Source organism: Balaenoptera borealis, assembly GCF_965194805.1.
Source record: "Balaenoptera borealis genome assembly, chromosome: 21".
Taxonomy (NCBI): Eukaryota; Metazoa; Chordata; class Mammalia; order Artiodactyla; family Balaenopteridae; genus Balaenoptera; species Balaenoptera borealis.
This window is the reverse complement of record NC_138880.1, coordinates 18,975,157-18,988,244: the sequence shown is the minus strand read 5'-3', so window position 1 is coordinate 18,988,244 and position 13,088 is coordinate 18,975,157. Positions and strand designations below refer to the sequence as shown.

At 33.7% G+C, this 13,088-nt stretch overlaps 1 pseudogene across 1 annotated transcript in view; it reads left to right on the top strand.

The window, feature by feature from the left end:
- LOC309619499 (small ribosomal subunit protein uS2 pseudogene) overlaps positions 1-13,088 on the top strand; it is a 185,139-nt pseudogene that overhangs the window by 67,903 nt on the left and 104,148 nt on the right. The window lies entirely within an intron of this gene.

The window sequence follows — 13,088 nt, the reverse complement described above, 5'->3', positions numbered from 1 at the left end:
ACAAACAATCAACCAATGATACCTAATTTATATAGGGTCGAGAGTCAATAAGTATTATTTAAATATTCACACAAATAATTAGAGAAATAGAGGGCCAAATGTGTTGATTTATGTTGAATATAACTTCTAGAATAATTAGAAATAGAATGAAATGTCTGTGTGCCTTCAAAAAAACCAAAAAAAAAAATTCATACAGCAAAAGTAATCAGTTTAACTAAAGATGAAATTCTTAAAACGTTATATAAGAGAATGAAGCTCAAACATATTCAGCATGACAGTCAATGTAAGTTAAAGTTTCCTATTAAAGACAGAGATATTCAGATGGTGTCAAAAATTAATATCCAATTCATGCTTTATAAAAGAGATTCATGTAAAAAAATAAACTTGCTAGATCTCTAGTGATAAAACATGTATCATTTAAGCAGAAATAAAGAAGAGAAATAATATTAGATGCAATAAAATTCAAGGCCAAAAGCATTAAGGTAGAACATTTTTGTATTGTGTATGTAAATTTAACCAGTGACTATTGGCCAGAACACCTATGAGTGGCCTTTCTCTGTGGACTGGGCTTTCTCAGGAACTCCAAGGGCAAGCATCCTGAGAGAAAGAGCCAGATAAAAACCAAGCCACCTTTGATGACCTGGCCTTGGAAGTTAGGGTAGTTTATCTGGTATTGCATTTGTTAAGGTTGTCACAGTCTCCCTCCCCCATGCGGGGTGGGGAGAGATTGCCTTCACCTCTTGATGAAGGAGAGGCAAAGTCCTGAAGAGCATGTGTAACCAGAAGTAATGCTCTGACCATTTTGGGAAACCACAGTCTATCACAGCCTCACCATCTGGCAACAAAAATTCTCATCCTTCAGGCAAGCAAAATCCACTCATCCTTTCCCCCAAGAACTCCCTAACATCTCATTCCATCATGGCATCAGGCTGTATTGGAATTGAATGTTACCAAATAATTGATGTTTAATAATAGTTGAAGGTTATAGATGCAAAGCCTGCATACTTAGAAACCATGAAAATCAATTTCGAAATTACTTGAAGCAATAAGAAAATACAGTAAAATAGCAAGTTAATATATGCAAAAAATCAATAACATTCTTATTTACAAGCAATAGCAAGTTTAATGATAGGATAAGTAAATCTTCTTTATAATAACATTTAAAAGCACGGTTAAAGACATGTTATATTACCTAAAGTAAATTGTATTGTTAACAATATTAATGAGCCCTGGATAACTATTTGCAAATTACAATGAGAGGGCAAAGTTTAATATCTTTAATATATGATAAGCTCCTAAAAAGAAATAAGATAAACATACCAAAAGGAAAAAGAGAAAAGGACATGACTAGGCACTGAGGAAAAAAAACAAAAAAATAACTAAATGTTGGACCTACACTGCTTATCAGTCTCCTCTGTTCAATTCTGCTGACTGCCCTTCCTTTCACAAGTATTGATTCCTAATAAATATCTTGCACCCCAAGCTCAATTTTAGCATCTGCTCCCAGAGAACCCAAATTGTGACAATGATGCAAATTGAATATCATTTCTGGAGAGAGTTTTACATTCTTAATGCATCCTCTTTATCCAGACAGTTTTACAATTGGTAATTTTTTTCTAAAGAAATAATATAAAATATACTTATGAACTTAAGTTACATATGCAAGAATGTTCTTAGTTTGTATGAAAAGTGAAAAATGATATGTGTTTAAATGATTTACAATTTGGGATTAACTAATTTAAATTAATGCTGTTAGGAAAAAATGTTTTAGCTATGCATATTTATTTATGTAAATAAGAGCTTACCATATTGCTTTGCCAGTCATGAACTGTATGGTGTGTATATATATATATATATATAAAATGAATGTCTAGGGGGCAGTCCAAGGTGGCACCATAGGAAGATCCTGAACTCACCTCTTCCAGTGGACACACCAAATCTATAGCTACATATCGAACAATTCCCTCTGAAAAAGACCTGAAAACTAGCTGAACAGCTCTTTCACAACAAACAACAAAAGGACCACAGTGAGACAGGTAGAAGAGGCAGAGAGGCAGTCTTGCCAAAAACCCCATTCTGGGCACAGTGGCCCACAATCGGGAAGGATCTCACAAATCTGGAGCTTCCCTCTGAGGAGATAGGAGTCTGTCAGGCACCCTTGAGACCTGCAGTAGGGAGATAAGTCCCTCAAATATCTGGCTTTAAAAACCAATGGAGCTTATATTCTGGAGATCCAAAGGGCTGTAAGGAACTGAGATACTGCTCTTAAAGGGCTCACATGCAGACTCACTCACCCCCAGTGTCCAGCACACAAATAGCAGTTTGAAAAATGCCTGGATTAAATGGGAAGGAGATTCATTATCTAACTGTAAAGTGTCTGCCAGAGGGGCAGGGGCCATTTGGGAGGAGGGAACTCTTTCAAACTCATTTCATGAGGCCAGCTTTACCCTGATACCAAAACCAAACAAGGATACCACTAAAAAAGAAAATTGCAGACCAATATCTCTGATGGCGTAGATGCAAAAATCCTCAACAAAATATTAGCAGACTGAATTTAAGAATACATTAAAAGAATCATACACCATGATGAAGTGGGATTTATTCCAGAGATGCAAGATGGAACAACACCCACAAATCAATCAATGTGATGTACCACATTAACAAAATGCAGGATGAAAAATCATAGGATCATCTCAATAAATGCAGAAAAAGCATTTGACAAAATTTAGCAACTATTTATGATTAAAACTCTCAACAAAGTAGGTATAGAGGGAACTTACCTCAACATAGTAAAGGCTGTATGTGACAGTCCCACAAGTAACATCATACTCAACAATGAAAAGCTGAAAATTTTCCCTCTCAGATCAGGTAAAAACAGGATGCCTATTCTCACCACTTTTATTCAGCATAGTTTTGGAAGTCCTAGCCAAAGCAATCAAGCAAAAAAAAAAAAAAAAAAAAAAAAGAAATAAAAGACATCCAGATTGGAAGGGAAGAAGTAAAACTGTCACTATTTGCAGATAACATGATTTTATATATAGAAAACCCTACTAACTTCACCAAAAACTGTTAGAACTAATAAATGAATTCAGTAAAGTTGCAGGGTAAAAAAATCATAAAAATGTTTCAAGTGTCTCTATACACTAACAACGGACTATCAGAAAGAGAAAACTTAAAAAAAAAATCCCATTTACAATTGCATCAAAAATAATAAAATACCTAGGAATAAATTTAATCAAGGAGGTGAAAGACCTGAGGTGTACACTAAAAACTATAAAGTATTGATGAAAGAAATTGAAGACAACACAAATAAATGGAAAGATATACCATGCTCATGGATTGGAAGAATTAATATTGTTTAAATGATCATACTACCCAAAGCAATCTACAAATTCAATGCAATCCCTATCAAAATTCCAATGGCATTTTTCAAAAAAACAGAACAAACAATCCTAAAATATGTATGGAACTACAAAATACCCCATGTAGCCAAAGCAATCTTGAGAAAGAAGAACAAAAGTGGAGACATCACACTTCCTGATTTCAAACTATATTCAAAATAGTATGGTATTGACATAGAAACAGACACATAGATCAGTAGAGAGCCCAGAAATAAACCTGTAAATATATGGTCAGTTAATTTGCAGCAAAGGAGACAATATACAGTGGGGAAAGAACAGTCTCTTTAGTAAACGGTGTTGCAAAAACTGAAGAGCCCCATGTAAAAGAGTGAAACTAAGCTACTATCTTACACCAGCCACAAATATTAACTCAAGATGGATTAAAGACTTAAACATAAGACCTGCAACCATAAAACTCTTAGAAGAAAACATAGGCAGTAAGCTCCTTGATATCAGTCTTGATTATGATTTTTTTGGATCTGACTCCAAAAGCAAATGCAGTAAAACAAAAATAATCATGTGGGACTACATCAAAGTAAACAGCTTCTGCACAGCAAAGGAAACCATGAACAAAATGAAAAGGCAAACTACTGAATGGGAGAAAATATTTGCTAACCATATAACTGATGAGGTTAATACCCCAAATATATAAAGAACTCATATAACTCAGTACTAAAAAACCAAACAATCTGATTTAAAAGTGAACAGATGATCTGAATTGACATTTTTCCAAAGAAGCAACACAGATGCCCAACAGGCACATGAAAAGATACTAAAAATCACTAATCATCAGGGAAATGCAAATCAGAACCACAATGAGATACTACCTCACACCTGTCAGAGTGACTGTTATCAAAAAGAGAAAAAATAACAAGTGTTGGCAAAGATGTAGAGAAAAGGGAACCCTCATGCACTGTTGCTGGAAATGTAAATTGGTGCAGCCACTATGGAAAACAGTATGGAGGTTCCTCAAAAAAAAAAAATAGAAATACCATGTGATTTAGCTATTCTACTTCTGGGTGTTTCTCCGAAGAAAATGAAAACATTAATTCAAAAAGATATATGCACCCCAAATTCATCACAGCATTTACAATAGCCAATACATGGAAACAACCTAAGTGTACATTGACGGATGAATGGATAAAGAAGATGTGGTGTGCGTGTGTGCATGCACACACACACACACTGGAATACTACTCAGCCATAAAAAGAATGAAATCTTGCCATTTGTGACAACATGGATGAACCTGGAGGGTATTATGCTAAGTGAAATAAGTCAGACAGAGAAAGACATATACTATATAATTTTACTTATATGTGGAATCAAACAAACAAAGAAGACAAAACAGAACTCATAAAAACAGAGAACAGAATTGTGGTTGCTAGAAGGGAGGAGGGTTGAGGGGTGGATGAAAGGGGTGAAGGGGGACAAGAGGTACAAACTTCCAGTTATAAAGTAAATAAGTTGTGGTGGTGTAATATACAGCATGGTGACTATAATCAATACTAATGTATTGATTATAAAGTTGCCAAGAGAATAAATCTTAAAATTTCTTACATAAGAAAAACAATTGTACTTTTGTATGGTAACGGATGATAATGAGATTTATTGCGGTGTACATTTCACAGAGTATACAAATATTGAATCATGTTCAATATGAACATGAAACTAATATGTTAAATGTCAATTTTACCTCAATTTTAAAAGGAGAAAATAGTTACAATTCAGGCATAAAGAAGAGAAGAATATATAATTATACAATAAAATCTTGTCTAATAAAAGCCTTGTTAGAAAAAACAAGATGAATCTGTAGTGTTAAAGAGAACTAATTTAACCACAAAAGAGTTTCTGGTAGGAGTTATTTTACATAGCTATCAAAAGGATGAGAATTTTGGTGAGGTATTTAATATTTGGCATAATCAAAGTGCTGTCTTTTTGATGAGTTATTGCTATGGCATATCATCAGAGTCCCGTCACTTTGATAGAGTATGCTGATGATATGTTTTTTGAACAACAGAAGTGTGAGTATGCATTAAAGTAATGCTATTCTATACTTAAGAACCACTCAAAAAGGTAAATAAACTACTCTTAAAGACTATCTAATTTTTACTTGGAAAACTCATTAAAATATAAAAATGGTAATTTGTTTTTTATTGTTAAGCATTGCCAAAGTCAATTCCTGAAATCTTCAGGAAATCAGGATAACCACTTATCTTCTTGTAAGTCTTTGTGTTTCATTCTGTTTTTCTTAATTAAAAACAGAAAAGCACATTGAAAGCCTATATTTGACAGTTTTAAAAAATGTGTATTCTGTTTTTACCTTCATTCAGAAATTTAGACTTTTTTTTCTCCTAAAAACATATGAGAATTTTGCATAGCAATCTTTGTCAGGTAACGATAGAAAGCAATGTAATCATGTCATATTCAATGAATGATTTTGTGACTATGTTTCATTTATCATCCTCACTGAAGCATTATATAAATATGCATAATCTTGCTTTCTTTACTGAGATTTTACAGTATAATTTCACAAGTAGATGAAAAATGCTGTATTTAGATTGTTGGCTGAATTCCCAGTTTTGTTTTGTTTTCTGAAATTCAAGAGCATTATAGATTGATTATTTGTTGTTGTTTTTTTTGCATATGCTCTGCCTTCTATAGTTAATTTAGAATGTGTCATTTCTAACGTTTTAGTTACTAATAGAATCATGGAGTAATCTCAACTTGAGTTCACTGTAATCCTATACAGCAATGTTTCTTTTTTCCTATTTGAACATCAGCAAACTGAAGGCCACACAGGATCCAAATCCTGGGTCAGGCAGTATGACTTCAGAGCCCTCAGGATCTTAACCCCTAACGTTTACCAAAGAATGCAATGATAATAAACATATATTGACTTTATCCCTAACTGACTCAATTCATCCAATGACATTTTAAAATATTGACTGAGTGTATACTATTTTTCAAGCATTGCTCCTAGGGATCCAGGTGCTAAGTAAACATGACAAACAAGGTTACTGCGCTTCGTCCACTGTTCTAGTTGGAAAAGACAGATAAACAACAGGTAGCCAAATAAATGACATAGTTTAAGAAAGTGCTAAGTGCATTGAAGAACATAAAGTCCTGAGATAGAGGCTGACTGTTGGGTGTTCTGTTTGACAGGATAATCAGAGAAGGTTTCTCAGGAAATGTATTCATAGATCTGAAGGTTGAGAAGGTTGAGAAGGTTGAGAAGAAGCCAGCCATATAAAGATACAGGGAATGAGCATTACAGGCAGGGTAGACAATTAAGTTTAAAGGCCTGCATATGGAAGCAAGATTGGTGTTTTAGAGGAGTTCTAAAAATTTATGATATTATTAGTATTATTATTGGCCTACTACTGTTTCAGCTAAGAGAGGTAGTGAGCACTGCTAGAAGAGTTTAAACATCCATTGATACTATAATATTATAAAATCATAAAAACAAACTTAATATGCAATAAATACCAAAACAAGATAACTGTATCTCAAATACTGAAAGTGATTTAGATTAGAAAATCTTTTCAGTGGAGACAGAAAGAGAGCCTCTATTGAGAATTCATCTAAAATCCTAAGTAATTTATAGAGTGTATCCTGAGAAGCCCCAAGACTTAAAAGTTAAAGGATCATGGGGGCAGGGGTGGTGGAGGGTGAGGGAGTGGGAGAGATTTGATGGGTTTTATGAGTACCCCTTGGGTTAACATTCATTTTCCATTGTGCTTGAGAGATGAGGAGAAATTTAAATACTTTAAACAGAAAAACACTTAAGGAAGTTTTATAAGCACTTATTTTAGCTAAGGTAATGTGCATGTGCTGCTTGTGTTGGGGCGGTTCCTGTGCACTGAAGATAGATCTCAATGCACAGGATGATGTAACTTGAGCCCCATTAAAGAAACCACACACCTGAGCACACAAATGCAGTACAGGACACTCAGATCTGATTACATCAACCCATTTGCCTTTGTCCTAGCTCTGTCAGAAAGTAATGTACCTTTGTTTTATCCATTCCCTCATCTTTCCCAAAACTCCCCCTTCCCTCATTCTTGATTTCCCTCTTTTCTATTAAAAATTGGAAATTTAGGGCTATTTTATTTGTATCTTAATTTCTTACCACTGCTAATTTTAAAAACTGCAAAAATAATCCAATAAAAACAAAATAGTAAGAGAATTATAGGCACTACATAACATTTTTGAAAGTAATTTAGAAAATCTTTGCTCTATAATTTTATGTATGTATTTTTTATTAACCATTTTTTATTGAAGCATAGTTAATTTACAGCGTTGTGTTTCAGGTATACAGCAAAGTGATTCAGTTTAATTATCTATCTATCTATCTATCTATCTATCTATCTATCTATCTATATGCTTTTTCAGACTCTTTTCCATTATAGGTTATTACAAGACATTGACTATAGTTCCCTGTGCTATACAGCAGGTTCTTGTTGTTTATCTGTTTTATATATAGTAGTGTTTATATGTTAATCCCAAACTACTAATTTATCCCTCCCCCCGACCCCAATCATCCCCTTTGGTAACCATAGATTTGTTTTCTATGTCTGTGAGACTTTTTCTGTTTTGTAAATAAGTTCATTTGTATCATTTTTTTAAGATTTCACATATAAGTGGTTTCATACAATATTTGTCTTTCTCTATTTGACTTCACTTAATATGATAATCTCTAGGTCCATTCCTGTTGCTGCAAATGACATTATTTCATTCTTTTTTATGGCTGAGTAATATTCCATTGTATATATGTACCACATCTTCTTTATCCATTCATCTGTCTATGGACATTTAGGTTGCTTCCATGTCTTGGCTGTTGTAAATAGTGCTACTATGAACATTGGGGTGCGTGTATCTTTTCGAATTAGAGCTTTCATCTTTTCTGGATATATGCCCAGGAGTGGGATTGCAGGATCATATGGTAACTCTAGTTTTTTAAGGAACCTCCATCCTCTTTTCCATAGTGGCTGCACCAATTTACATTCCCACCAACAGTGTAGGAGGGTTCCTTTTTCTCCACCCCCTCTCCAGCATTTATTATTTGTAGACTTTTTGATAATGGCCACTTTGACCAGTGTGAGGTGATCCCTCATTGTAGTTTTGATTTGCATTTCTCTAATAATTAGCAATGTTGAGCATATAAAAATTTTAAATTACCAAGAATAATTTAAAATTGTCTGTACCTAAAAACATAGCCTAGAATTATATAAAATGAAAATTTTTATAACCCCCAAGGAAAGAGAGAAATCTCAAAAAACATAGCACAGAATCTTTAATATACCTCATTCAGTATTTGACAGAAATATAAGACTAGAAAACAAGCAAGAACATCCCTATGAAATGATCTTGTCACTTTCTATTAAAGTTTTTTTACCTTAAAGTCTATTTTCTCCAATAATAATATAGCTACATCAGCTTTCTTTTGTTTAATATCTACATGCTCTTTATTCATATGTTTACTTTCTATTGTTCTGTATTCTCATATTTTATGTTTGTGCCTTGTAAGCAACTTATAGTTGGACTTTTAAATCCAGTCTTGCAATATTTTTGTTTTAATTAGTGTATTTATTCCATATATTTAATATCACTAGTCATATTGATTGTATGTTCCCCAATTTAATTTTTGCTATTTGTCCCATCTATTCTATTTCAGTTTTTTCCCTTTTATGTTGTCTTTGAGATTGCTTAATTTTTTGCTTGTTTATTTTTTAAAAATCTCTAGCATACTCTTTCAATTCATTTAGTTGTTGTCATAGTGTGTTATTGTAATATATTAAGAAATGTATATTTGGTCTTTCGTCTTCAGCCACTGGTTCCTGACACAAGAGTTCCTAAAACCCTTGGAATTTTCTGAGTGATAGGAGTGTCTTTTGTTCTTTATAATAAGTGCCTTTCAACCATATCTGAGTTTATGCTAATAGGATGACTCTCAGTGAGTCCCTATAGAGCTTCAGGAGGGCAACTGGTTGTCAGAGGGACCAACCAGGCCTGATCTCTAAGTAGGGGGGAGGGGCTGGAGATTTAGTTAATCACCAACAGCCAATAATTTAATCAATCATGCCTACATAATGAAATCTCCATAAAAACCCTAAACAATGGGATTTGAAGAGCTTCTAGGTTGGTGAACTCATTGAGGTGCACACCTGGAGGAGGAAAGGAAATTCCACCATGCCCATACTTTGCCTTATGCATCTCTCTTCCATTTGGCTGTTCCTGAGTTGAATCCTTTATAATAAACCAGTGATAGTAAGTAAAGAGACGTTCTGAGTTCTGTGATCTGTTATAGCAGATTATTGAACCTGAGGAGGGTACTGTGGGAACCCCTGATTTGTAGCTAATCAATCAGAAGTACCAGAGACCCAGGACTTGCGATTGGTATCTGAAGTAAGGCATAGTTTTGTGGGTCTGAGCCCCTAAGCTGTGTGGTCTGCCTTAACTCCAATAGTTAGTGTCAGAATTGGATTGAATTGTAGGACACCCACTTTTGTGTTCAAAGAGTTGGAGAATTGGTTGTTGGTGTGGAAGAAACCCCACACATTTGGTGTCAGAATTATTGTGAGTAAAAACAGTTCATACATAGAAATGAAAACATCTGTGCAAAACTAATCAAAGTCTAAGGTTAACCAAACTAACACCTTCCCCCACCAACCATAAGGATTCTAAAACATTTCATCGTTATTGGCTTCCTCTTATTTACTGTTATTTTTGTCGTGTATCCTAATATCTTCTTAATAAACCCTGGGGATGCACAGTTGTAGCTATGACACTTTCAGGGTATGTTGAGTTGCTGGTTTCCTTCCCTTTCAGCCTGGCACTATAGGTATCTCAACCTAATTTGTGAAGTCACTTCTTAGGCTGCATGACTTGATCAGGTCTTGGCCTCAGACATCTGTTTCCTTCTACAAGACTCCAAAACTGAAGCCAGCTTCCCCGGAGTGGGTAAATCTTCTTGCCCTAAATCAACTTCAGTGCTACTGTGCCCTACTGGCTTCTGTTGGGAACTCCTTTCCCTTTTGTTTTGACATGTCTTTACTATCTTTGCACATTTTTGATGTTCCTAAAAAGTATACATTTATAATTCAGCAGTGTTAGTTGTTTTCAGACTGTCTCTTTCATTGGAATTCAGCTACAAGGAGGAAAGTTCATAATATTTTCTAGGAAGGCCCCAGTTAATCTCTTAAAATAATAATTTAATTATTATTTACTTCATACCTTTAATTCATAACTTTCTCACGTATGCCTGTCTGTTCCTATCACGTGGGGAAGCCTGGTCAGGCCTATCCTTGGAGGTCTTCCTCAGCCATGCATGTCCACAGCAATCCTCTCAGCCCCTCTCACCCCTGTGGGTGCTGCTACAGTAGCTCCACAGTGAGGTTAGTAGCATAAGAACAGGGTTCTTTCACACTTTATTGTATACCTATAGCAACTAGAAAAATGCACAGAATAAAAACATCTAATATTCCTCTACAGTAACAGTTTTTTGTACTATATGGTGGTTATGATGAAAATAAAATAATCTTTTTGTTTACTATTTACTTCATGTTATAATTTATAGTAATCTTTACTAAACATGAGAATGTTTTACTTTTGTGGGAAAAGTGAAAAGAATGAACAATTGAAAGTCAGCAAAAAAGCACATTATTATGGATACAACTCCAGTGTTCATTAGGTTATTTAAGTAGGAAGACTCATTTTAGTTTTGCTATGAATGTATATGGTACTCAAGTATACTGCATTTAAAAGGCTTCACAGTTTGGACATGAAACTGTCAAGTTCGAGTTTGTTCACATCATTCTTGAGGAAGAAAGAACACTTTTAATCCTATTGTTCTGTCATTTCTTCTTGTCATGATAATTTCATGGAGTCCCTTTATACCCTTTTCTGTGTGTGATTTCTTGCTAACTGAAATAATAGATTATAGTTTGACAAAAGAACAATTTTTAAAAAAATCAGGTTTCGATTCATTTTAAAAGAAAATTGCTTTTATTCCCTCCTTACAAAGGATCTTATGATGTTTGAGGTTAAACAAAATGGCCTAATAGAAAATATGTCAAAAACACAAGATTTGTAATCGAAGATGTCATACTGAATTTTCAGAATATGACATAAACATTGATTCAAATATCCTCCAAAAATATCTTGTCATATTCACAAAGAAGCAATAGTGGATTTTTTTATTGGTAAGATATTTACAAAAGGAATTTATATACCTGGTTAAATTGCTTAGTAAAATGTAATGTTAATATAATTCAAGACCCTTTTACTTAAAAAATGAATCCTCTGTTTGTATAGCCAAAGTAAAGTCGTAAGTTTTGAATTGCAAATTGTAAAGCTGTAGAAGGTTTCATTTAAATGGAATATAAGAGCTCAACTAGTCAAAACTCTTGAATTTAAATAAGGGCAAATTGCCCCCGACCATTGATAAGCAGAATAATAAAATTAATGGCTTAAATAAAACTTTTAAAAATTAACCATCATTCTTTTATTTGCTTTATTAATGGAAGTATTGCAATGTTATTTACACTTAAAAAAGTTATTGATTTAGAGTGTCTCACCTTTTAGAAATGAAAAGGCATGTATCCAACATTGGTACTTCCTTCTGTCATAGAAACGATGCATTGTGTTGTTCCTTTATATTTAGCATTTTGTATATCAAGCATTTGGAAGAGAATAAACAATTTTAAGATGAACATTTGTGTGTTCAAGTTAAAATATCTCCCCATTTATTTCACTATATAAATATATTTGGAAGAAAGCATCACATTGTTGCTCCCCAGGGCCTCTGTGTATGATTTTTTCAGTTTGTGGACTATACAACCCTAGCAAGCAGTATTCACACTGAAGACTGGGTGAAATGGTGGCCCCTGGATCACACAGAGCAAAACCCTTACTCCCTCTTCCCAGAATTATTTTCTGAACATATCTGGATGTATAGTTTCTAGTCATGCTTGGCACATGTGTACCCAATTTATTGAGCAGGAATTCATTAGGGGTCTAAAGCAGAATTGCCTTATTTTTCTCCAAGTATAGGCTTCAGCCATGCTGCAGTAAGGGTCTTCTCTCCTACTCTTAACCCCCCCAAAATTGAATTTATTTAATATTTATGGATTTATTTATATTTTCCATTTTTTCTTAAGACAGTTTTTAAAAATTGTATCTTTCTAGAAAAAAAGTGGATTTAAAACTTTTTCTAATTTAATGGTTTAACATAAATCATATTTAATAATGGTTTTATATAATTCACATCTTCAATTATTCCCTATTAAGTAAGGCAATATATGTGCAGTGCTTGGAAAACATGCTTGGCATGTAGTAAGGGCCATATAAGTCTTAGGTATATGTATTACTGTGTAACTTTAAAAATCTATCTAAGGCATCAACAATTGATAATTAGTCCATTTTATTCCAAATATTTTAATGGTGTTTTCTCTGTTTTATTGAATAAAATTTTAAAGTGTTTCTCTGTTTTATCTTATTTTCCTTTATTACTTGAATTCTTAAGACTATAATATCCACACCTGAAAAAACTCTCTCTGAAACTATTAAGTAACTCTAACCCACTTCCCAAGACCTTAGGGGGCTTAAAATCTATTCACTTTTCCTTCATTCTTACTATTTTTTTTGGTCCATTATATAGCTCTAACTTCTTTTAACAACTCTATAGT